The following is a 23,534-nucleotide window of genomic DNA, read 5'->3' on the forward strand; positions in this document are numbered from 1 at the left end:
CATTCCTTGCTCACACCCTCTTTCTCAAGATAAATAAAATTTTTAAAAAATAAAATCTTTTTAAAATAAATAAATGTACATATTAGAAAAAGAGAAAGCAGGACATCTGAGTGGCTCAGCAGTTGAGCATCTGCCTTTGGCTCAGGGCGTGATCCTGGGGTCCTGGGATCAAATCCCACATCAGGCTCCCTACTGGGAGCCTGCTTCTCCCTCTGCCTGTGTCTCTGCCTCTCTCTGTGTGTGTCTCTCATGAGTAAATAAAATTTAAAATAAAATAAAATTTATAAAAAAAGAAAAAGGCTTTAAATTAATGAGTTAAACTCCTTCTCATTAAGTTTGAAAAAGAACAGCAAATTAAACCCAAATAAGAAGAAATAAAATAATAAAAACAAAAGCATAAAACAGTGATATAGAAAAAAGCACATAAAATACAAGTTATTAACACAGCCAAGATTGTTCTTTGGGAAGACAATTCTGGCAAAATTAAGAAGAGGGGAGGACGGAAGGAGAGGGGAAGGAAAAAGAAAGAGCGAGTATCAGCAAATAGCCAATGAAAAGGATTTAAAAAGCAACATAACTGAAAATGCTATAAATATACAAGATAGGGCAGCCCGGGTGGCTCAGCGATTTAGTGCCGCCTTCAGCCCAGGGCGTGATCCTGGAGACCTGGGATCAAGACCCATGTCAGGCTCCCTGTGTGGAGCCTGCTTCTCCCTCTGCCTGTGTCTCTGCCTCTCTCTCTCTCTCTCCCTCTCTGTGTCTCTCATGAGTAAATAAATAAAATCTTTTTAAAAAAAATAAACATACAAGATAAAAGGAGATTAGGGATAACATTATTCAATAATTTTGAAACTCCAGATAGAAATGGGCAAATCCCTATGCATATAACCATCAAGAAGAAATAGTAAATATAAATATATGTATAATCATTAAAAGTCTCAAAAATTGTCCCAAAGTCCAGTCCCAGATGTTTTCACCCATGATTCTATCAAATATTTAAAAAACAAGAATTCCAATCTCACAAAAACTCTAAGAATAGAGAGAGTACAGCCTCATTTTTACCAACCTAAGATAACCATGGTGCCAAAACCTGACAAGGAAAGTCCTCACACTTTTTACTCATTTTATAAATCAAATGAGACTATTTACAGAAGTCTTTGGAATGCTCACAGAAATGTCTAGCAGCAATTTCAAATCTTGTAAACTGGGGTAATCTGAATAAATACAGGACAAAAGGAACCATTCCGAACTTCAGCAACAAAATTTTTTGAAGATAAAGTCACCAAGAACTAAAGCCAACAATGCTGTAGTAAGAGAGATGACAACTCATGTGCCCAAAAAAGCCCATGTCCTAATAATGACAACAGAAACTGGGTTAACTGGTATGTGATGCATCTGAACTCCAAGATGGCAGCCTTGCATATCATTGGTCATAGCACAAAGTCAGGTCAATGGGGAACCATCCAGCATGAGATGGTAATATGAAGCTTTCATGTTTCTAGAAGCAAATGGAAGGAAGGACACGATTTGTTTGGTTTCTGCAGTGCAAAGTGATTTCCTTAATAAGCATTAAGTGCTTTCTAACTCAGGGGGGAAAGCTTTATTCAATAAAATAAGTGAATCAATATCAGATGTGCAAGATTAGAAATAAACTGTGCACTGAAAGTAAACAAATACAAAACTCTGTGAAAGGTCTGATATTTTCCACCTCCCTCACTCACATCCAAACTCCTCCACTGTCCTACCTACAATCGACCAGTCTCTTTACCCAATGCATGAATTGCCCAAGGCAAAGCGAAAGCCTGCTTGTCTCTCCCCTCATTCTTCAGGCTCCTTTCCCATGCATGATAAATATGATGAACAAGAGCTTGCCTGGAAGAGCCATCTGCCTGCCTTTGAACCCAGGCTCCACCACTTAGAGTGTAACCTTCATCTGTTCCTTAAGCTCTCTGGACCTAAATTCTTCATCTAAAAATTGAAGATGATGATAGAGTCTACCTCATAGGGTTCTATAGAAATGAAATGAAGTAATATAATGAAGGTCTTTGTATAGTCAAGAAGTGTGAGCTATTATTATAAGCATAATTATGAGACAAGTTTATAGTACACTCTGGTCCTAAATGTAAATAGATCAGGGAGTTATTTCCTATGATCAATCATCTAGTTCATAAAAATGTGTTGAGGTTCTATTACATGCAAGGTACTATGCTTGGGACTTAGGATACTACAATAAACAGGACAGATATCTTTCCTGCCCTCAAGAACTTATAGCCTTATGACCAATGAGCTTAGATTAATTGGTCATTGGTGTAGCCAAATAAATAGTGAGTTTATTTTAACTTTCTCTTCATGGTCCATGAGACTCAACTTAGCCTAAAAACAAAAACAAGGCACCAGAACACAATATCCTTGTATATATAGACTCTCGGTCTCCACCTCACCCCAAGCCCAGCAGCATGCAACTCCACCCATAGCAGGCACTCAAAAAAGATTTTTTAATTGATTTGGTCTGGAATCTGTGACTGCATAATAATTCCATCAATATGTAGAAGAGAAAAATAGGAGACTCTCCTTAAAAGCATCCTCAAGATGGTGACCTGCACTGGGAGATGGGGAGGAAGTACATGGTTTGTATCATCAGAAGATCATAGTTGATTAGAAGTGAGATACTGAGAAAAGCGAACCAGCCAACACAACACAATATTTTGTGCCTTTCCTTGCTTTTGTCATCACATCATGCCAACTCCTGCTTCAAGTCACAGCTTGGCCATTTACTAGCTGGGTGATCCTGCTCAGATACTTTAACCTTATCTATAATAATAAGGTATCAGCATTTAACATAATAACCATGTTGTTATTTATCATTTAAATTACAATGGGATCATTATAATTTATATTAATTGCAATAAATACTTGCATTGGTTACAAGATTTCTATTGTTTACAACAGTGAAGTCCCAGAAATAACCAATATTTACGAGTCTCAAAGGAAACAGAAAGTGTAAGTCAGTAGTGGTTTGAAATTTTCTGTATAGGGGCACCTGGGTGGGTCAGTCGGTTAAGTGTCTGCCTTTGGCTCAGGTCATGATCCCAGATCCTGGGATCAAGCTCCACATGGAGCTCCCTGCCCAGCAGGAAGCTGGCTTCTCCCTCTCCTGCTCCCCGTTTTTTTTTCTCTCTCTCTCTTTCTCTCTCTCTCTCTCTCTCTCTCAATTTGTCAAATAAATAAATAAATAAATAAATAAATAAATTCTCTTAAAAATAAGAAAATAAATAAAAAAATTTTAAAATAAAAATTTCTGTGTAGAAGAGAGTTAGGAGCAGAAATCTGGTTGGGAGGAGCCTTTGGAAACTGCACGGGCACATCACTTTAAGTAAAACAGAGAATGTTCAATAGCCCACTTCAAAGCATGAGGAGAGCTGTTGGAGACAGCGAAGCCAGTCCAGGGAGAAGGAAGGAAAGGGGAAGAGTGAAACCAAATCCCAAAGAGGTTCTCTGGAAATGATCATTTTCTCTCCCCAGATTTTACCGCACCAAGTGACTTCAAAACATGTACCCATTTCTGAAAGTTCTTAAAAAACAAATGGATTAGCAAAGAGAAATGGGTCCGCAACAGAATCCCCAAGGAAAAGAAAATGTCTGAAGAAAAAGGCTCCAAGTAGGAGTGAGGACTTAAAGACAAAGCAAAACAAAAAGGAATACAGTGGTTAAGAGGATGGGGATTTGAAATGGAGGGAGGTCATTTGAGAGAAATAAAGAAAACAACCAAACATGTTCATTATGTCTACAACATTATCACCTAAAAAAAAAAAAAAGCCTCACTCACCTGACAGCGGGAAATTCAAAAGAAAAGCTGGAGAGACTCTGCACAAATCTGAAAATGAGAAAAAGAAAATTAGATCAATGGAAAGTGGGCCTTCTCGGCACCATAATGCTTCAAGCTACTGTCAGCCCCTCGGCTGTGGCCCGCAGACCCCCTGCTTGTATACCAGGGCTTGAACTTGGAAGCAGAGATAACAAACGAAATGGAGGAAGTAAACCCTGCTCCTCAGGAACTCGTTTTGAACTGGAAGACCAGCCGGAAGCCCATGTTGGGGTTGACCGTGTTAATGTTATAATAGCGTCTATTACTGCTCCGTCTCGGGCTTCATTAACAGCAGGACAGGGGCACTGAACAATGCAATGACTGGATCTGGGGGGGTGCGGTGGGTATTCTCTTCTAAAAATCATTCTTCGTTAGATGCTTCAACATGTTTTTGTGATTTAACTTCCCTAGAACCTAAACTCGTTGGTACCAACAATTGGGCCATTTATGTCTCTTGTGCCTCTAAAGCCAAAGGTAGAATTCTTTCTCCACAGAGGGGCCAAAAAGAGAACTCTATTGATTTTTAAGTTTGGCTCAGAGTTGAAAGGGGGTGGTGGGGGTAACTGGCAACGATAAGAATGAGGGACAAGGCAGATGCATACCAGCAAAAGGGAAGAGTATGCCCACCCAAGGCAGACCACATTATTGACAACTTGACTTGTATCTTTCAGGATACTCCATTATGCTTTACTTCGAAACCAAAACACTAGTATAGCTATCAATTCGAAGAGGACAGTCATGTCACACAATGGTATCCCCTCATGTGAAATACAAGAATAATGATTTTCAAATCAAGATGTGTGAGAGGAAACAATCTGTAGGTGATCTTGGAACCAACTGACCTACTTCTGGCTTCAGTCAACAGAGAGAAGTTCAATGCTCAGGGAGGAATCCAAGATATAAATTAAGTGAAGAAATAAGGAGTCATGTGAGTTTCTATTGATCATGATACATTCTTTAAAAAAAAAAGTAGTTGTTGGGGCACTCAGCTGGCTCAGTTAGTGGAACATGTGACTCTTGATCTTGGGGTTACGAGTTCAAGCCCCACAATGGTTGTAGAGATTACTTTAAAAAATAAAATATATTTTTTTAAAAAAGTAGTTCTTGGGTGCCTGGGTGGCTCAGTTGGTCTGAGCGTCTGCCTTCGGCTCAAGTCATGATCTTGGGGTCCTAGGACGGAGCCTCACATTGGGCTCCCCACTTATTAGCAAGGAGTCAGCTTCTCACTCTCCCTCTCTGTCAAATAAATAAATAAAATATTTTTAAACGTAGTTTTTAATAAACCCTGATATGTCAGAAAACTTCATTAAGCAATGTTTAAAGAAGACAAAAATGAAGGCAAAGCATGTCATCCTGTCCTAAGATGAACAAATTACAAACACATGGCACAATGCTCAAGTGGAATGAATGTAGGATTAACAATTGAAAAACATTCAAATAATCAAACAAAGAAACAAATTGATTGTGACTTGAGTATGGAAATAATTTCACTTCACATTTGTGTAAACGGAAGATTTTCTACCTAGGGATTTTTGATGAAATTTCACACCTCTAGCACATTACCTCTTCAAAACCTTTTTGACAGCAACAATGAAGCACACTTCATGGTTCCTGGTCACCAAATTTATTAATAAACAACAACATGAGGCTCTCTTTGCTCCTTTGGAGTACTTTCAGGTAGAAAAAGAAGTCCAGCAACAACAAAATTTGTTTTGCCCAATGAATGAAAAAATGTAAAAGGCTAGGAATATTCAAATCTGGAGAGCATGTGGGGAAATGAACAGTCACATACACTATTGGTGGAAATGCCAACTTTGAGAGAATGGTTTAGTTAGGTTTTGAAAATGTTAAGTGTGCATACCTTTTGATCCAGAAATTCTCATTCCAGAGTTTGTCTGCACAGAAATACTGACACACAAAAAAGCTGTCATTGCAGCTTTGTGTAAAGAGGGGAAAAAAGCCTAAGTCTCCATCAGTGGATGAATAGATACATAAATGATGGTCCATCCATATTATGGAATATTATGCAATGCTTGAGAAAATGAAGTTGATCTACACATATTGATATATAGAGATTGTGAATACATGTAAGCCAAAAGAAAAAAATCAAGTTTCTTAATAATACATATACTAGGCTCTGTTAAGAAACAAGCAAGACTATATATATGCATGCTTATTTGTGTAGTGACAAGTAAGAATGAGCATGAAAAAGCCTGGAAGGAACCCCACCAAGCCTCCACAGAAGCAGTGTGATGGAGGAAAAGGATGAAGCCCAACAGAACACAAGACATGTATTTGTGTATCACTTATGCAATTAAATACATTTCTTCTAGCAAAGAAAAGCAGAAGAGAGGGAGAGCCAAGCCATCCAGGTTCTCCAGAAAGAGCTCCCAAATGGAGCTCAGAGGGAGGCTAAGTAGGAGGTAATACCATCACTCACTCAGCTGGAGGCCATCTCCCCTGGCCCTGCCCTAATCTAATTAGAAAGGCCCCAATGAAAGCACAAAGACTCCTGGTTGCAGAGCCAAGAAACCAGCCTCCCAGCCGAGGAGCAGGAACTCACTTGAGCAAGTTGTGGAAAAGAATGTCAAAAGTAATGACGTGCAATGCTTGATGGACAGAGAAGCCTAAGTGTAATGAAAGAACTGCACATCCTTCAGCCCCGGGGCCCTTCCTTGCCACTGTCGCCGCACACCCACCATCCTTTATCTCCCACAGAAACTAAACAGCAATCAGGACCCAATCACCACCAGCCTCCAGGAACAAAACATAGTGACTGCCAATGTTCGGGCTTCTTACATCATTGAAAGGAAAGGGCAAGTCACAAAAGGAACCGTATCGACTTATGTAAGACATGGCACAGAACAGAAACTTCTCAGAGAACAGCAAATTCACCAACTGCTAGGATTAACTGAAACCTCCCAGTTGCAGACTGCCCCAAACCATGACATCAGGGAGGCTGGAAATTCATCCAACTTCCTCTATTTATCAAGCTGGCTGAGAGCCAGGGTAATACCAGAGTGAGCAGGGGGGAAAAAGGGCAAGCAGAGTGTACAAGTGGTTTGGGTGGGAAGGAAATGATCTCTGTATGTAGTTAGAGCCCTGTTTCAGTATCGAATAAGCTCTGAGAGAGGCAAGCCACATGGAAGAATCAGGACTCCTGTGCTCGTAGACTGTCAGAGGCCCTGGGTGCTGGCCACGGGGCCCAAGCATCCTGGGGATAGTCAACAAAACAGGCCAAGCACACAGGTAACAGCCAGCCAGCCCAGACGGTTGTACCACTGCCCTCGGGGGTGATACAATGCTGGTCCAAGGATCGATTAAAAAAACAACAACCCGCTGGTCACATACAGCATCCTGAAAGACTCAGCACTTCATTTGAAACCTAATGACTAATTAGTGGCCCAAACTGAGGGGCAGAGTGGCTGACAGTTCCTGGTGTTGACACCATCATGGAAGAAAAGACCAGAGAACAAAGAGGCTGTGGATGACTGTAGAGTAGTACATATTACCATCGAGGGATGAACAGGGTGATTCTAGAACCTTCTGGCAGCCCCACTGCTGGTCAGACCTAACCTAATAAGATCTTTACCTACAAGGACTGGTGTGTTCAGTTCTGGATGCCACCATTCAAGAAGAGTTCAATTGTGACAAGGCTTTGGAAAGCTCTCAAGATGTTTCATTCAGCAAACATTTACTGAATGCCTACTACATGCCAAAAACAGGGTGACTATGGTTGTGCAGGTTGCACCCTGTACAAGGGTGCCTGGCCAAGAGAGCCATCAGAGCCTGAATCCAGAATGTCAACTTTTCCAGAAGTGCCAGCTGTGGGCTCTGTCACGGGCACAGCAGGAGCTCTGAGGAAGGATACTAAACCAGTAAGGGGAAATGGACCCAGGAGTGTTTCCTCTAGGAGGTAAGAGTCACGCTGCACCCCAAAGAATGTGCAACACCCTTTACATGAAGAAATGGGAAAGAGCATTCCAAAGAAACAGCCTAAACCAAAGCACAGAGCCAACAACTGGCATGGAGTAGGCAGGACTTGCAATCAGTAGGATGTTGCTGAAGCATGAAGGGCGAAGCAGAGGATGGCCAGAAGGGCCCTGGAGAGATGGAGCAGAAGGACAACGGAACATATTAAGAATATAATCTGAGCTGACTGGGAAAAACTCACACAGCACGTCCACGTGGAGGTTGTGGTGGACTCCAGGTAACAGCTGCTAAGTACACAGGCAGTCACAGAAAGAAAATGGTGGCTGGGCGTTCTCCAGCTCTACCATGGGCAGAGAGGATGTTGAAAAGGTGGCTTATACCACAGGCCAAGACATGTTAAACAGGAGGAAGAGTGTCCTGGTGTTGATCATTGTTCTACTGTAGAAGTGACTAGGGGAGTGCTTTTGGAATCACTTTCTGAAACATCTAAAAAGATGACCTCATAGTCCCTGTGGTGATTGTGCTGAGATGGAATGAACCAGGCCAGGAAAAGTAGCTGGTTAGCACCATGCTATTTTTCTCTGTAGCACTCAAAGCTTTCCTTTCTCTCCTCCCCTCTCCCCATTGATCTCTTTGGTGCACTTCCCTTCTCGTTTTATTGCATCTCAGACGTACTGTGGGGTCTCTTAAGAGGGTTTGTTGTTGTTGTGTTTTGTTTATACAGATTGAAGGGTTGTGGCAACCCTGCATCAAGCAGGTCTATCAGCACCATTTTTCCAACAGCATTTGCTCATTTTGTGTCTCTAGGTCACCTTTTGGTGATTCTCACACTATTTCAAATGTGTTTGTTATTATTGTATTTGTTATAACGATCGGGGATCAGGGATTACAAGTTGCTGAAGGCTCACATGATGGTTAGCATTTTTTAGCCATAAAATATTTGTGAATTAAAGTGTGTACGTTGTTTTTTAAGGCCTAATGCTATTGCATACTTAATAGACGACACTGTAGTATAAACATGACTTTTATATGCACTGGGAAGCAAAAAACTTCACTTGACTTGCATTGTTGTGCGGGTCTGGCACCAAACCCACAGAATCTCTGCAGTATACCAGTACTCTCCTTCATCCTATGGCATTCCCTCTTTCCCTCCCCTCCCCTCCCTTAGCTGGACACTTGCCAAACTATGCCAGGGCCTAGAATGTGGATGGTTACTTCTGTCCAGAGCTGGAGAAGCAGCATTGAAGACCACATGGTAAGAGACCCACCTTGGAATGACTCCCTGATAACCACACCCAACCCTCTGAGGGAGGCACCCACAGCCCTCCACTGGACAGGGTGGAATGAAAGGTGTTTCAAAACAGGGCATGATTTGCTTTAGTGTACAAATAACGACCACCTTAAAAGTCAATGCATAGGCAAGGATACACCAACTAATTCTTTCTCAGAGCATTAGTTTATGGTTTCACAAAACACTTTTAATGCAAGTCTTGCAGTAAGCTGTATTCAGGGCAGCCCAGGTGGCTCAGCGGTTTAGCGCCACCTTCAGCCCAGGGCCTGATCCTGGAGACCCGGGATCGAGTCCCATGTCAGGCTTCCTGCATGAAGCCTGCTTCTCCCTCTGCCTGTCTCTCTCTCTCTCTCTCTCTCTCTCTCTCTCTCTCATGAATAAATAAATAAAAATCTTTTTTTTAAAAAAGCTGTATTCATACAAAGTTAACCGGAAGTAAGCCCTCTTCCATTTCTTTGCAAACATATTACCGGGAAAAGTGAATTTACGTAACTATCACAACCTCAAATCAATCCCAACTATCATACCTGATATTTTCTCTTAACTTCTCTTCCTACTGGGTAGTAACAAATGCTGGGCATTTTTCTCTACCTAAACTATGTTTTGATATCATATTTTCAATAATGAAATAAAATTCAACAAAAGCATACACACATGAGGATAAAAACCAAACAATTGGGTTCCACCCGGGAATGGGTTCCACCAAGCAACTAAGAAACCACCACTTCAGGGATCCCTGGGTGGCGCAGCGGTTTGGCGCCTGCCTTTGGCCCAGGGCGCGATCCTGGAGACCCGGGATCGAATCCCATATCGGGCTCCCGGTGCATGGAGCCTGCTTCTCACTCTGCCTGTGTCTCTGCCTCTCTCTCTCTCTGTGACTATCATAAAATAAAAAAAAAAAAAAAAAAGAAACCACCACTTCAATCTCTCCTTTGCTTGTTAAAGTGTAGGACACTTGGGATGCCTGGGTGGCTCATGCAGGCTCAGCTGTTGAGTATCTGCCTTTGACTCAGGGGGGGATCCTGGAGTCCCCGAATCGAGTCCCACATCGAGTCCCACATTGGGCTCCCCGCATGGAGCCTGCTTCTCCCTCTGCCTTTGTCTCTGCCTCTCTCTCTCTCTCTCTCTGTCTCTCATGAATAAGTAAATAAAATATTTTTTAAAAAAGTATAGGACACGACACTATATTGGGGCTAAGCATAAAGTCTGGCACATTAAAGTCCTTGTTTCCAAATATCTTTGCCACATGAGATGGACTTAATTGTTCCTTACTCCAATTTTGGAGACTAAAAAGAAAGAAAACTTTGCCCATAAAGGTTTCATTGTTCCCACTGGAAATTAGTAACGAGTTACATTATTATCCAGCTATATTTGACAGATAAAGTGTGGAATACAGGAACCAGGTGATTTATTAATATCATTTTTTAATTCAGTGTGAGAGCCTCACACTCAACCTCTATGCTGTTGTGTCTCTGCCAACTGTGGCCACAAAAGAAATTTCTAGTCCTTCCCTTTGGTAGTAGATTGCAGTTAGCCATATATTCTTGCTATCTCAGTATGCTTGTTCATCTGCAAGGTGACTTTACAGGTCCTCCTATCAAAAGGTGGGGTCTGTCTCTCCACCCCTGAACCTGGGCTGGCCTTGCCACTTGCTATGCCCAATGTGACATCAGCAAATGTCATACAAGCACAAACTTGAAAAGTGCTTGGGCACAGAAGTTTGTACTGTCTTTGCTGTTCTTGAAACCTCGAACCACCACGTAAGCACATATACAAGCCCGAGCTAGCTTGCCAGACGGAGAAAGCACATGCCCAGTCACTGCCACTGTGTCAACCCCCAGGGACAGTTGTCGAGTTGACTGGCAGCTGATTGCAGGTGCATGGATGAGCCCAACTGAGGCCAGCAGGACCATCTAGCTGAGCACAGGCCACCTGCAGACTCCAGAAATGACAATTAATGAAATGGCTGTGGCTTTATGAAGCCACTAAATTTGGGGGTGATTTGTTACACAGGGAAAGCTAATTTATATACCTATTCTTTCTTCCCCTCCTTCCTCTTCACTCTTTCTCTCCCTTCTCTACCCTTCATTCCTTTCATTATTTTCCCCCACTGCTTCTTGCTTTCTTCTTTTCCTAATACAAATACTACAAAGTATCCATTTAGGGCCCATTGGTACAAGTCTCTGACCTGGGCCAGCTCTAATTCACAGCTTGCCTCCTTTTTTCTCCTAATCCACTCCTTTTGAAGCCCGCCAAGCCAACTCTGCAGACTTTGCAAGGTCTATGGCCCCACTCATAAAGTGATTCAGCAAGATATAGGGGCCAGCAGGCCATAATCTCCCTGAAGGAGTCATCTGTCAGTGTGACCTGTTGAGTGGGCTACTAAGGTGTTCTAGCTCTCCCCTCAGCCGCCAGAGGGGAAGTGTCATAAGAAAATGTATCTTTCAGGGCACCTGGGTGGCTCAGATGGTTGATGGTTGACCTTTGGCCCAGGTCAGGATCTCTGGGTCCTGGGATCGACCCCTACATTGGGCTCCAGGATAAGCATGGAGTCTCCTTGTCCCTCTCCCTCCCCTACTGCCCCTCCCCACATTCTACTTGGTGGCCTCCGTGCTAGAAAAGAAACATCTAGGTCCTCCAGAGGCCAGGCTCCCACATCACTGGACTCTCCAGGACAATTCATCCCCGGGGCGATAACAGATAATCTAATAAATATCCACAGCTTCCTGACTGAAGACAGATTTATGTGCAAAACATCTCCAGATCCAACTATCTGAAAATAAGGTTTCCTCTATGTAGGATACACATTTCTTCCAGTTCATTTCTATGTCAGAGTGTGTGGTCTATGGTCCCCGATCAATTTCTCTCCTCAACCCCAATCACCACTTGGTACCAGGTGCTTCACTGGGTACTTTATATATGTTATTTCAAGTTGCCCTCAGAACTGCTGGGAAGTAGGTATTAATGTCATTTCAGAGGTGAAGAATCTGAGGTTTAGGCAGGTCAAAAATCTTGCATGAGGGGCATTTGGTTGGTCCAGTTGGCTGAGCATCCAACTCTTCGTTTCAGCTCAGGTTCTGGTCTAAGGGTTGTGGGGATGGAGCTCTGCATTGGGCTCTGCACTCATCAGGGAGTCTGCCTGAGATTTTTCTCTCCCTCTCCCTCTCCTGCTTGTGCTGTTTTTGTCTCTGTCTCTGTCTCTCTCTCTCTCATATTCTCTCTCTCAAATAAATAAATAAATATCTTTAAGAAAAAGAAAGAAAGAAAGAAAATGGACCTTTCAAGCCAGACACCCAAGGGTTAAAGGGCACAGCCCAAGACCCCTTCTGTCAAGTGGCTGCTCAGGCTAAGTAAGCAGAAAATATATTTATAACTACAGGAAACAACGCACCGTGAGTGGTAAAATGCTGAGATTTCCATTTGTTTACTACAGGAATAAAAGACAATCAATAGGATCATCTTGCTAATGACATCAAACCACTCAGTACAACTCAGAAGCCAGAAGGTCATTTCTTAAAATGCTTTTCTTTCCTCTTCCATATTTATAGTGGGCACTTTATTCCCTTTCTAACTTATTTTTCCCCTAAATGATGTTTTTTCAGACTTTTAAAAGCTTACTTTTCCCTGCTGGCCTGGAACCTACCATTTGTTTGTGGTTACAACATTAATGTTTAGAAAGGTCAAATTAGATGTCAGGGTTGGATAAATGTTCGTGTGTGTGTGTGTGTGTGTGTGTGTGTGTGTGTGTGTGTTTGAGAGAGACAGAGACAGAGAGACACAGAGAGAAAGGTGTTTTTTTGTTTTTTATTTTTTGAGAGAGGTGTTTTAAATGGGACTGTCTCCCTTAGGATTCCCTGGAGAAGTGGAGAAGTTCTCTTCTCTAGGTGCATGTGTGAATGTCTTTCGAAATTGAGCACCAAAATGTCAGGTGGACAGAAATTTTAATGGTTTCTATCAATGAGTATAAATTGGAAGTAGACCCTCTGGTACACATTTCTAAGATTTTTCTCAATATCTTAATGCTCTCATTGGCAGAGCAGAGAAGACTGCTGCCTCAAACAACTGATATTCCCCTTCCTGTGTTCTAAAACTATCTTTAGCCTCCCCGTTTAGAGAATTACTTTTCCTCCTTCCCATCTGCTAATAGTAATAACCTCTTCCATTTGTACAGGGGTTTATGATAGACAAGCTGCTTTTGCATACATTATCCCAACTGACCCACAGATGTTTATAGAAGAGTTGCCAAGCAAATTCCTAGCCCCATGCTAGGTGGTGGGGATACACTGGAAAGCAAAGTTAAGTCCTGCCTTTAGGAAGCGTCTTATCTCGTGGGGAAACAAAGATGTGATACAAAAATTAACACCAAGAAATGCAAAATTGCAATTGTGTTAAGTGCCGCCAAGAAAAGCCTGTGGCCCTCTGAGTGAAGACAGTGGAAATCTGACCCAGGGGGTCAAGGAGGCTTCCCTGGGAAAGTTATGTTAAACCAGAAGGATAAGTGGGAGAAGTTAATCCAGAAAAGAAGCAAGGAAAGACCATACAAAGTACAAGCAGTGTGTGCAAAGGCACTGCAGCAGGAAAGAGAGAGAATATGACCCATGTGAGGAATTAAAACCATGTCAGAGAGGCCAAGACACAGAGGGCCAGAGGAGGACTCAGAGATGAGGCTGAAGGAGCAGGCAAGAGTCTGCTCATACCGGCTCTTGGCCAAGGTGAGGATTCGTGTCTTGTTCTTGGGGCCATGAAAAGGCACTTAAGGATTTTAAACCCAGGGTGATATGTTCTCATTTTGACAAGATTGTTCTGGCTGTTGAGTGGAAACTGGATTAGAGGGGGACAGAGTGCAAGTGGGGGTTCCAGTTTAGGATTTCTACTCTTGATCTCAAACACTGTTCTGAAGGTCTAAGCAATTCGACAAAACAGAAATCCAAAGATGCAATCAAGGAAACAGAAACTATAGGTTTATGTCACACACACACACACACACACACACACACACACACAATGGAATAAGAGATAGGAAAAGGAGGAAGATTCAAAATAATTATACAAATCAGTGTTCCCAGAGTTCAGCAAACTTTTTCTGTGAAGGACCAGATAGCAAATATTTCTAGCTTTGAAGGCTAAAGGATCTCTGCCACAAGTACTACAAAATGTAAACAAATGGGCATGGCTCTACGCCAATGCAACTTTATTTTCAAAACCAGGGGGCCGGTGGGATCTGGCCCATGGGCAGTAGTTGGTCCGGCTCTATACCAATGAGGAAGGGATGGTCGTATTTGAGAAGAGAGCCACTGGCTTGGTGGAGGATGGTGGTGGTGGTGGTGAGACATAGATATATTTGAGAAGTACTTAGAAGGGAGCATTGATGGGGCCTCGTGTCTGGATTGGCTATTCAGGGTGAGCCAGTGGAAGGCACAGCCTAGATTTCAGTTGAGGCAAGAGAGGCTCAGAGCTTGTAAACGGCCAAGTGTGGACTAGAACCCAGCTCCTCTGGCTTCTGCACACCTGGCCCAGCGTGCCTTCCAGCCGCAGCCACAGTCACAGCCTCTCTGGTAGTCCCAGCCACAGGTCCTCTACTGGCCCCAGCAGAGCACCAGCGCTCCCCTGCTGCTAGCTCACAAGTGTGCAGGATGCTTCCTCCAAGGGCTTTTGGCTTTTGTGGCCACATACAATTTCTCCAGGGTCAACATCAATTCCCAGACCTCTCCCTCACATCAGTCCCTGAGAGCCAACTTGGAAAAGAGTCAGGTATCAACGCCAACAAAAATGCACAGCTGATGGTCAAGGCCTAATTGGGGGCGGGAGCACAGAATGAAAAAAAACAGAGTGGGAATTAACCAGAGACCAGCCCTATGATGAGCTTAGGGGCACCAGGGTGGTCCAGTCAGTGAAGTGTCTGACTCTTGGTTTTGGCTCAGGTCATGATCTCAGGATCCTGGGATGGAGCCCCACATTGGGCTCTGTGCTCAGCAGGGAGCCTGCTTCCTCCCTCTCTCTCCCTCTGCCCTTCCCTTGCTCGTGCACACTTCCTCTCTCCAAAATAAATAAATAAATCTTTTTTTGTGGGGGGGAGAAGATGAGCTTACAGTCAAGTATCTGGTGAGGATGAGGAAGGGCAAAGGCAGGAGGAGGAAGGGCAAGCCCAAATGTGAGGGGCAGATCTGAGAACCAACACCTAATGCCACCAGGGAAGGCACGTAGAGTGATGTGGGAAGAGAAGGAAACCAGCTCTGGAGCTCCGAGTGGTAGGTACACAGGCCATCTTTGCTCTTGCTTTCCAGCTTCGCCCCCTCTACTTACCCCTAGCATCTTAAAATTCTGTCCTTGCACCTGTCCTCAAGGGCTACACAAACCCAAGAGGTCTCTAGAGAGATAGAGAAAGAATTTCACATTGGACTGCTGTCTTAGAATCTCTAATAATATATTTTTTAAATTTAAATTCAATTTGCCAATATACAGTATAACACTCAGTGCTCATCACATCATGTGCTTTAGTGACATTTTATTTAAAGACCCTACTTGTTCCATGGAGGCCAAAAGGAAATTAACAACCAAGATCACAGATGACAAAAATGGCGCTCGGTATTCCCCTCTCCCCACAAAGAAAGACAGCTTCAAGGAGAATATATACATCGGAGGAAAGAGGTGCCTGTGTGGCTCTATCAGTTGGGTGATGACTCCTGATTTCAGCTCGGGTTGTGATCTCAGAGTCCTGGGATGGAGCCTCATGCTGGGCTCAGCACTTGGCACAGAGTTTGTTTGTCCCTCTCCATCCCCCTCCACCATCTCTCTCGCTCTCTTTCTCAAATAAATAAATAAATAAATAAATAAATAAATAAATAAATAAATAAATACTTAAAAAAAAAGTATCAGAGGAGGAGGCAACCAAGGAGAGGAACTAGAAAACAAATAACTAGGTCCTTAGGCCTTCCTATTTGTATTACCAAACCGTAAATGTGGCTCTTTGGTGGCCAGATAGAAGAGAAATCAACCATATTCCCTTCTGAACTCTTATCCATGAAGAAAAGAAAACAAAAGAATTGTTCAAGGTTGGGGTGCCTGGCTGGCTCAGTCGGTAGAACATGCAACTCTTGATCACAGGGTTGTGAGTTCAAGCCCCAGGTTGGGTGTAGAGATTATTTTAAAATAAAATATTTTTTAAAAAATCCTTTGAGGAAGCCAAGTTTTCCCTAAGCTAGTCCTTAACGGAACCCTCTTGGGGGCTGGCCATACTCAGTCTCAGTCTCTCCACTTTCTGTCTTCCAGCCTCTCTCGAATGGATTTCAGTCAGGCTTTTGGGCTGCTCCTGTCAAGGTCACACCCATGACTTACTTCCACCTCACTAAACCCAGCCATCACTTCCCAGTCCTCCACTTGTCCTTTCAGCAGCCTTGGCCGGCTATCACATCATCTGCAGTTAGTTGTGGCTTCCAATTAAGACTCTTCAGAGTGGGGGCACTTGGGTGGCTTAGTGGTTGAGTGTCTGCCTTTGGCTCAGGTCATGATCCAGTCCTGCATTGGGGTCCCCGCAGGGATCCTACTTCTCCCTCTGCCTGTGTCTCTGTCTCTCTCTCTGTGTCTCTCATGAATAAATAAATAGCATCTTAAAAAAAAAAGACTCCAGAATGGAGGCTAGTCTGTTTGCACAGGGAAAGGAGACATGGGCAGGTTCTGTGAAGGGAAGAAACATCTCTGAGTCAGCTCCTACGCATGGATGAGTGGTGTCAGACAATGTGCTCATAGTCATAAGAACACTGCTTTGAGGCCGCAAAGATGTTCTGTGTCAGAGGACCTGAAGATGATGGTGACCTGGAAGGCTCACGAAAACTTGCCTAGAGGAGGAGCCCTCTGCTACCTTAAAAGTTCTTAGTTTTTTTTTGTTTGTTTTAAAGATTTATTTATTATTTATGCATGAGAGACACACAGAGAGAAATAGAGACATAGAGGGAGAAGCAGGCTCCTTGTAGGGGGCCCAATGCGGGACTCGATCTCCGGACCAAGATCTCACCCTGAGCCAAAAGCAGACGCTCAACCGCTGAGCCACCCAGGCATCCCAAAGTTCTTAGTTGTTAACTGCTGTCTAAAAGACCACCTCTCAAGGATCCTTTTTTTAAGGCACTGCAACCCATTACAGAACACAAATATCAACTACTATGGTCACTAACAGGTAGGGGTGACTTAACCGAACAGGCCAGCTTTGATGGTGAGTCAGGATATCACAGGCACAGATGACTGGGGGGGCCCAATGGGGTCAGGCATGGACAACACAGGAGCATTGAAATAGGAACCTGCTGTTAACTGGGAGAGGGCAAAAGGAGAGGGACACGGAAGAGTCTCCCAAGGAGGGGCTCTCCCTCTAGTATATGTCTGCTCGGTGGCTCCATAGAAACTAGAAGTCAAGGCCATTCTAAGCAGCTCTCGTCCATCCAGGAAAATCTCCCATTTGAGACTGGCCTTCTCATTTTATTTTGTTTCCTCCCTCATCAGGATGTTCCCTTAAAGCATCAACACCACCTGCTTCTTTTGCTCGTGTTGCCTTCAAATGACTACTTGGCTCCTCCGGAAGTAGAGTTATTTTTGCAGACTGGATGGTGTAAGATAGGGTGGAGAAAGCCTGGGATGGTGGAAACTCCTCTCTCACCGGCGAACTTGGCTGTGGCACCATGCCCTGGCCTCACACCAGGGCAGGCCATCCATTTTCTTCTTCTTTTTTTAGTACTGTCCTCTTTGACCCACCCAGTGCTGTGATTTGTCAGTGTGTTTTTCCAGGAGAGCTGGCAAACGACTTGACAGGTTCAATGGTTTTCATTGACAGCCCCAATGGAGTCCTCTGAAGACTGCAAAACTGGACACACAAACAGCCCATAAAAACCCTACCTCCCACAAGCGTCTGAACACTGCTTTTTCCCAAATGACCCTCCAACATGATGCAGCATGGGTGGCTTCACACTATTTTTTTTTAATGATTTTTCCAAAACGGAGGTGTTCCGAGTGATGTGGGAGTATTATTTTTTTCCCCTTGCAGGACAAGTCTAAAGTCCCCAGATATTTTGGGAGAAATGGGAGTATAACTCATCAATGAAGTGACTCTCAAAGCTAATCACCTGCCACCAGGCAGACCCCAACATCTCCATGAACCATGAGATGCACTGAGCCTGCTGGTTCAAAAGTCTGTAAGTCACTGTAATACACTGCAGGGAAAGCAGTGGTGATATACATGTCATCTAGTTTGGCCTTGAACTCTTATGAGGGGTCAGCAAACTTGACTGCAGAAAGGCCACTCTCCAGAGGCAGAGACTCCAAGACCTCCTGCCATCCAGACGCTGACCAATAATCCACACTTTGCTAGTCAGCATATGGAATGCCAAAAACCTTCTACTGGTAAAAGTAGTGACTCAACAAGAATGATAAATAGGATGTGGAGGAAAAGAGCAAACATTATTTCTCTCATCTGAAGTGTAACAGTCACATAGGTTAGTCTCAGGGATGGATGGAAAATTTTATAATAAAAAAAAAAGTGCACGGTGAATACAAAACAGAATATTTCAGACGGTCTCCCAGGTTCTTCTTGGAAAGGGTCAAGCTGAAAGGAAATGGACCAAAATGGGAAAGTCAGGTTACAGCTAGTGGGCTTTGTCAGGAATATTCACTAACTTGATAACTCCCTGTAAACTGTCAAGAAATATTAACCATAGTGAAGAAAGATCACCATGCTCACTCATGAGTAAATGGCAGTCATTTCAAGGGACATAAGTGCCTGCCTTTGAATTCTGGCCATGCCACTTGCTGCCCCTAAAACCTTGGGCAAGTAAGGCAGTCTCTCTGTGCACCTCAGTTTCTTCATCTGTAAATGGAGAGAACAGCAGTAGTGGCCATCGCACACGCGTTGGGACACATAAATGTGTAAATACATATGAAACGCCTAGGGGGTGCCTGGGTGGTACAGTCAGTTGATTGACGGACTTCTGGTTTCCTGGTTTCAGCTCAGGTCGTGACCTTGGGGTCCAGAGATCAAGCCTTGCGTCTGCTTGAGATTCTCTCTCCTTCTCCCTCTGCCCTTCCCGCTTGTGCTCTCTTACTCTCTCTCTCTCTCTCTAGATAAGTAAATAAATCTTAAAACAAACAAACAAAAACACCTAAAACAACCCCTGGCACATAACAAATGCTCAATAAACAGATTGAAAGGGATGCCCGGGTGGCGCAGTTGGTTCAGTATCTGACTCTTGGTTTCGGCTCAGGTTATGATCATTCAGGTCATGATCTCAAGTTGGTGGGCTCCAGCCCCAAGTCTGACTACGTGCACAGTGGGAGTCTGCTTGAGGATTCTTTTCCTCTCCCTCTGCTCTTCCCCCTGTTCACATGTTTTCTCTCTCTCAAATAAACAAATAAATCTTAAAAGGGGCACCTAGGTGGCTCAGTCGGTTAAGCAGCTGCCTTCAGCTCAGGTCATGATCTCAGGGTCCTGGGAGCCAGCCCCGTGTGGAGCTCCGTGCTCAGCAGGGAGTCTGTTTGTCTGTCTCACTCTGTTCCTCCCCTTCCCCTGCTCATGCTCTCTCTCAAATAAGTTAAATCTTTCCCAAAAAAGAAACATAGATTGAAAAATAACACTTGATATGAAAATGATCCTGCCTGAATAAAGTATGCTCATGCAAGTAAAAACATATGTACAACGTATCCAAATATATGCTGTTAAAACTCACATTCACAAGTATTATAAACTGTCTTTAGTCATTCTATAGTAATAATGCCAAGGTATTGACAAAGCATTGTCACATATAGGATATTGCAAAAAAAGGGAGGCAGAGGGGGGCAGCAAGATGTTTTTCCAGAGTCATGGTAAGAACGGCCAATGACTAATGTTAGCTGATGACAAGTTGCAGGACGCAGTGGTCACAGATATTCCATGCCTCTCTACCTCAGATTCCTTACCCGTAAAACAGGGATGATCATTGTATTTGTGTCTTCAAGTCCTGCTGTGCAAGTGTTAAGTACAGGACAAGTGCTCAGCAGAGAGCCTGGCTCACAGCACATGCTCAGGAAGATTAGCTCTCCGTGTTCTCACTGGCTTTAACTCTGCTAATTGCTTCACACGCCAGGGCAGGGGATGTGCCCCTCTCCAGAAGATACCATGCGAGCAGTGGCCCACAATCCTGTCTGCACTCTTTCCTCCCTGGCCATCCCACCCTGGTCCAGCCCCTCTTCTGCCTCCCTTCCCTGTGCTCTGCTCCCCATTCCCAGCTCCCCATTCCCAGCTCCTCATTCCCAGCCCAGCAAAGGTGCCCCCAGGAATGCAACCAATAGCCTCACTCAATCCAGGCCTCTGAAGGCCCAAGGAGCTTCCAGTCTCCAAAGGCACTGATTGCCACTTTAAATAAACCAACCCGGATGGTCGAATTATAGACTTTGTCATTTGTTAAAGGCATCTGGAGACTAGAAGAGAAAGTTTATTTGAGGGGCCAGGGCCACTTTCGGAGATTGATTCTCTTGCAGTCCATAGGGTCATCCCCACCCCGCCACCAGTGGAGGACAGCCTCAGCGCCTGAGGGGAGTGGGCGCTGCCCTGCTCAGAAGCCTTCCCATTCAACAAATATTTAGTGAGTAAACATCACATGCCAGGCATGGCATGACGCACTAGGAACACACCAGTGAGCAAGACAGATACAACCATGTCCTTCTGGAATTTACATGCCAGTGGGGCACTCAAACATATAAAAATGTAAATGGACAATTATATGAAACCATGACAGGTTTTAAAAAGCGCTGTGAACCAACACAGGGGATGAATCATGTTCTTAGAGGACACGGCAACACTGAGAGAATGTGCAACTCACTCATTATAAAGAAAGTCAGCAGAGAGAGACTAAGTCACCACATGATCATTTCAATTAAGATGTTCACGTTGGCAAGAGTCAGGCAATGCTTTGCCAACGTGCTGGGAAACCCTAACTCCAAGTGAGGAAACATTCTTCTTCACTTAGCTGCTCCTCCATGTTTTTTCTTTACTTCTAGAGCCAGGACTAGGTCAGACTAGGGCTTTGATATTTTCTCTCAGATTAGCTTCAGATGAAAATGCGGAGGAGAAGAGTTTATCTTAAAGGGATCAAAACTATAATACTTAGAGAACACAGTAAATCTTCATCTGCTTATGAGCAGCTTAGCTGAAGTTATAGGAGTAGAAAAGATACTCCCTCTAGAAGCTGATGTGAACGTGCTTTCTTAGTACACCTCAAAATGCCAAATCTGGGGGGCAGTGGGGCTCGGGCTGGATTATATTTGCTTCATTGAGGTTTTCTGGAATTTCTAAAATTTTAACAATAAAGATACATTATTTTTAAAAACAGAAAAATAAATCTTCTTCGGTATAGTGTATGGGGGTGGTTTCTATCCCAATAACAGTAAAATAAAACCACACTAAAAACATTATCAGGGGCACCTGGGTGGCTCAGTGGTTGAGCATGTGCCTTTGGCTCAGGTCGTGATCCCCAGGTCCTGGGATTGAGTCCCACATTGCTTCTCCCTCTGTCTATGTCTCTGCCTCTCTCTGTGTGTCTCTCATGAATAAATAAATAAAATCTTTTTAAAAATAAATAAATAAAATAAAAACATTATCAGCTGCTCAGCTAAATCTATAGGTTATTAGTAATAAGTACCAATTAGAAAATCAAAGCAGGGAAGTGAATAGGAAGCAGGTGTGGCAGGGGAAGGCCGTTTTTGAGAGGTGGCCTAGGAAAGACCCCTGGAGGCCTGCTAGGGGCTGATGCCTTCCTGGGCCCTGGAAGACAGCTCCCTGGATCATCCGTTAACTCAAACAGGCAGCATTACTTCTGACCCCAATCAGCCTGGACTTAATGGAACCAAGCAATGAGTCAGAGAAAAATGAAATGATGGGTTGGCATGGCATCGACATAAAGGAAAGCCAAGGTCTACTAAATGTGGGTTAGGGTCTTGCAGGATTCTTTTTTTTTTTTTTTGGTCTCGCAGGATTCTAAGTGCTTTGTTCATATTAACTCAATCCCTACAATGACCCTATTTAGGGTAGGTATTATAATTTAACGTCTAGACTGGGGTACCAGAGAGTAAAAGGAGACACTATTAATGCAAAGGAAATAGGCATACATCGGGGCTGCCTCAAGCAAAAGGGGAGATACCCATCACCACCCCACCAGAAAGGCATATTATTATAACTGCTTTATAGAAAAGGAAACTGAGGCACGGCACAGAGAGGTTAAATAACTTGCCTGAGGCCACAGAGGTAAATTGTGAGGATTTGAATCTGGGTGACCAATCTTCAGAGCCCCCACTCTTGATGTCCAGTTCTGTATCGCCTTTCCGTGTTTTGTAAGCTAGGAAGCTTAAAAACCTAGGTTGTGTTTATCACCAGGGGTAGGAAAAGGCACCAGTCAAATGCCTCCACTTGACAAGGTCTGCAGCCCTAGACAATCACAGTAACCTCCCTAAGCATTGGTCAGTCACCTGTAAAACAAAGCTACTGAAACCCACCTCACACCACCACTGCAACACTCAGATGAGGCAGTGTTTGTGAAAACATTTGGAAGCTGAAAAGCATAACAGGGACACTGATTCTAAAAAGTTAAAATATATAAAAATCTGCATTTTCTCTGCAAAAGGCCAAATAGTAAATATTTTCAGCTTTGCAGCCCATATGATCTCTGTTGGAACTAGTGAACTCTACTGTTGTAGCAAGAGAGCAATCACAATCTGTAAATGAAGGGTGTGGCTGGTGCCAATAAAACTTTATTTATAGAAACAAGTAGAGGGCCACAAGCCATTATAGTTAGCCAATCCCTGATCTAGAGAAATGCTATTTAAAATTGCAATTCTGGGACACCTGGGTGGCTCAGCAGTTGAGCATCCAGCTCAGGGCATGATCCTGGGGTACTGGGATTGAGTCCCACCTCAGGCTCCCCATAGGGAGCCTGCTTCTTCCTCTGCCTTTGTCTCTGCCCCTCTCTCTGTCTTTCATGAATAAATAAGTCTTACAAAATAAAATAAAATTGCAATCCTTCAGGGTGTCTGGGTGGCTCAGTTAAGTATCTGCTTTCAGCTCAGGTTATGATCCCAGGGTCCTGGGATGGAGCCCCGCATTGGGCTCCCTGCTCTGCGGGAAGCCTGCTCCCCCTCTTGCTCTGCTGCTCCCCCTGCTTGTGCTCTCTCTCTCAAATAAATAAATAAATAAATAAATAAATAAATAAAATAAAAACTTTAAAAATAAAAATTGCAGGGACAGCTGGATGGCTCAACGATTGAGCATCTGCCTTCGGCTCAGGGCATGATCCTGGGATCCAGGATCGAGTCCCACGTCGGGCTCCCTGCACAGAGCCTGCTTCTCCCTCTGCCTGTGTCTCTGCCTCTCTCTCTCTCTCTGTCTCTCAAGTAAATAAATAAAATATTTTTAAAAATAAAAAATAAAATAAATAAAAA

The 23,534-nt window shown here is 43.7% G+C and overlaps 1 protein-coding gene across 4 annotated transcripts in view; it reads right to left on the bottom strand.

Annotated features, from left to right (window-relative positions):
* ADGRG2 (adhesion G protein-coupled receptor G2) overlaps positions 1–23,534 on the bottom strand; it is a 129,156-nt gene that overhangs the window by 79,033 nt on the left and 26,589 nt on the right. For all 4 annotated transcript variants that reach the window (XM_055338946.1, XM_055338945.1, XM_055338944.1 and 1 more), the window contains exon 2: positions 3,827–3,874. The gene's annotated coding sequence lies outside the window, so the exon portion shown is untranslated. The remainder of the gene's footprint in view (positions 1–3,826; positions 3,875–23,534) is intronic.

This window comes from Nyctereutes procyonoides, unplaced genomic scaffold (assembly GCF_905146905.1).
Source record: "Nyctereutes procyonoides isolate TBG_1078 unplaced genomic scaffold, NYPRO_anot_genome, whole genome shotgun sequence".
Lineage (NCBI taxonomy): Eukaryota > Metazoa > Chordata > Mammalia > Carnivora > Canidae > Nyctereutes > Nyctereutes procyonoides.